This window comes from Pteropus alecto, unplaced genomic scaffold, assembly GCF_000325575.1.
Source record: "Pteropus alecto unplaced genomic scaffold, ASM32557v1 scaffold146, whole genome shotgun sequence".
Classification (NCBI taxonomy): Eukaryota; Metazoa; Chordata; class Mammalia; order Chiroptera; family Pteropodidae; genus Pteropus; species Pteropus alecto.
The window spans coordinates 4,877,762-4,881,479 of NW_006442107.1; positions in this window are offsets into that span (position 1 = coordinate 4,877,762).

Here is a 3,718-nt window from a genome sequence, read left to right on the forward strand (position 1 = left end):
CGCGTCCCCCTCCCCCACCCACCTCCTCAGCCTCCTCTCTCCCAACCGTCTCCTCCCAGTCCTGACCCTTCCTCCACCTTTCTCTGCAAAGCTCCCTCCCCACATTCTCCACCTCTCCTCTCTCCTCCCTCCCTCTCTCCTATCCCTTTGGTAAACTTTGCATCCAGGCATTTAAACCTGCACTCATTTCCTGGTTCAGCTGAGGCTCTGATTCCAATTATATCACCTTCATCCTCACAACACAATTCTGGGCAGTCTGGAAGCTCGCCAAGCCTGCTTATATAACCATTTCCCCTCCTCCTCCGTTTGCCCCTGCCTGGGCAGTTTGGAGGTGGGCAGCCAGAGATGACCCATCCCTCCACCTCATCCCTGTACCGGCTCCAGATCCCCGTTCCCTGGTTCTTCCTAAGGCCATGAGGGTTTGTTCCAAGCTGCTGCATCTCTGAGTGAGCCAAATACCCACCTCCAGCTTGCCTGGGAATTTTTCACAGCTTTATTGAGATATATTGAACACACAATCAACTGCGTGTGTTTAAAGTGTACTTTGATAGGTTTGCCCGTGAAAGCGTAACCAAGATCAGGATAGTAAACAAATCTATTAGCCTCCTGCCCTTTAGTAACCTCCTCTCCCACCCCTCCTTGGACTCCCCTCCCCCAACCTGGGGACTAGTGTCGGTACATTTCTCCTTTAGGATTTTTAGTTTCTTGTTTGTACCATCTTCTCCTCCCTCGTTGTAATAGGTTCATGCCCCTTATTTCTTAGGACAGCTGCCATCTCTTTGCCTTGCTGGTCTTGCAGGACTATCTTGCCAGCCTATGCCCATGTCTGAGGTTCTTAGGTTTAAGGACGGCCCTCTTCCTTTTGTTGCCACTTTTGGAAATGCAAGATCCCCTGGGAGGAGGCACACAGGAAGTCTGTACTCCCTGGGGATGAAAGAGTTTATCGAGTGTTTTCTGGAGGTAAGATGCTGGGAGGAGGAAAGGATTTCTGCTGGAGGTAGGGACAGGCTGGGAGGGAGGAGTCTGAGCCAGAATCCTGCAGCCTCTCCCGGTGTGGGGCGGGGACCGTCACCAAAGCCAGGGTGGTGTGAGAGGGGCAGGCAGCTTTTAGCCTTGTGCCTACCTGGCATAAACTCAAGAGCATGGCCTTTCAGTGAAACGCTTCTCTTTTTTCCATAGCCTCGTTCGGGTCACAGGATGCAATCAGGATTTTTGTTACTACTAGTAGTATTTGTTTCTAAGACATAGAATATTCCAACTGAGTTCTTAATTCACTGCCCGCTTTGAGTTAGCGCTGAGAGCTGTGCAGCAAGACCTGCACAGCATCAGGCGTCAGGCAGCGCTTGGCTGGGGCCAGCCTGCACCGGCGCGTGAGCACCGTAGCCCCTCATTACCATTTGGGAATTTCATAAACCAGTTGTTCAACACAGCCGTCCTTAAAATCAGCAGTGGTGGGAGTATTTACACTGTGGCACTCATCACAGTCTACACACCAGGGCTCCCTGCACCCTTTTTCTGGAAAGCTGGTTGTTAAACGTCTACCACTGATCAGGGCTGGAAAACCCCTTGGAGACCACCAAGGATGGTACCTTCTCCTGTATGTCCTGGAGCAGTACCTCTGCAAGGGGCATTTGGAAAACATGCATGGGGCTTGTTTGGGGCTTTCCCATTGGGGGGCACTACTGGTATTAAATGAGTCAGGGCCATCCATGGACACTAAGTATCCTGCAAAGCCCCAAAGTTATTGCATCTGAGATGCCACAGATGCAATGTGGAGAAGCATTGAGATTCTTTGCCAAACTCCTGGCTTTGTAGAGGAGGTTTAAAGTCGCCTTCAGTTCCATCAAAGTGTATCATCAGGCGCCACGTGTGGGGAAAGGAAGATGAACGACACCCAGCTCAGCCTTCCCACAGGCCTGCAGTGGGCCCGGAGATCAAGGTCGCCCATATCCTAAATCCCATTCCAGACTCTTCCCACATCAGCAGAATTAGGGGCCAGAAGGAAGGGCTTGTCTTCTGAGGCGAGGACAGGAATGGAGGGGACGGGGGCATACAGCCTTCGCAAACACTCTGGACCCGGTTTAGCCCTGTGCGAGCGAGCCGCCCTGTTGGAACACATCTCCAGCAGAGCTGTGGAGACGTTTATCAATGTGTTGCCAGCCAAGGCAAGCACTGTGGGAGTGTGGCTTTAGCAGAGGTCAAGGCTGAATTATCCTGTGACAGCTGGGTGTGGGCTCTTCTTATATAAGCCCCACACCCAACCTCCTGGCACTGCAAGGCTTGCCTGCTCAGAGCCTGGGAGGCACTGCAGGTGTGCCCTGGCATTGCACAATAATGCACCCACACCCTGCTGGGCCGCCTCCTTGTCCTTTGTACCTCTTCACATCCTACTTGGGGAATGGGCCACCCAGAGAAACCTGAAGCTTGCTCCCTATTGGAAGACTGACTTAGGAGGACATTTAGGTCCCCAAGTTGCTTGCTTCTCTTGCATCCTCATAGAAAATAAGGAGAAAGGATCTTCTATTACAACTAACAATTACTAAGTACCTTCTGTAGGCCTTTTATTTGGCAGCCACTGGCTATATTTTATATGCGTCTTCATTGAATTAAAATTCACATACCATGAAATTCACCCATTAAAAGTATACGATTCAAGGTCTTTAGTATATTCACGAAGTTGTGCAACCATCACCATCACCACAATCATTTTTAGAACATATTCATCACCTTAAAAAAAAATCCCATACCTATTAGCAGTCACTCCCCATTTCTCTCTATAGCCCCTGGCAACCCCTAATCTATTTTCTGTCTCTATAGATTCGCTAATTCTGGGTATTTCACAAAAATGGAATCATGACATGTGGTCCTTTGCGACTGGCTTCGTTCACTGAGCATGATGTTTCCAGGGTTCATCTATGCTGTAGCAGTGGCAAGTGTCAGTACTTCATTCCTTTTTATAGCTGAATAATATTCCACTGTCTGGATCAACCTCATTTTGTTTTTCAGTCATCGGTCGATGGACATTTGGGTTGCTTCCCCTTTCGGGCATTTATGAATAATAAAAGGCTGCTGTGAACATTCATGTACAGGTTTTTACATGGACAAATGTTTTCATTTCTCTTGTGTATATACCCAAGAGTGGATTTGCCCAGTCACATGACATCTCTACTTTACACATATTTTTAGCAATTTGTCCAACTTACCGAGGCAGCTATCATTTTCTTTGTTTTACAGATAAGGGAAGCAAGGCTCCGAAAGGTAAAGAAATTGCCCAAAACCATGAGCAAGGGAGTTGCTGGGGCTGGATTCAAACCCCAATTATGTGACTCTCTCCCATGCTGCAATGCGTGTGCTGCTCTAGGTCAGAATCTTCTGTAACCCAGCGGGCCTTTATCAACTGGTGCCTCAGCCTTCTCTTCTCTCAACTCAGTAACATGCGATCCTTTCATCTTTGCCAGAGGCCTTGGTGGCAGTGGTGTCTTTGTTGTTTCTCGTGGGGCCAGACCTGACCTCTCATCTCTCTTTCTGGGAATGTGCTTTTCTGACCTGTGGATGTCTTGGGCTGGTCTTTGACCCACTAGGACCCGAACATTTTCTTCTACTGTATATACCTACAACCAGGTCTTCCCTGTCTTATATTTGCCTTTCCTGCCTCTCTTCTTTATAAATTTAATCAGTTAAATTGATTCTAATAAAATTTAAAACCAAATAGTGATGG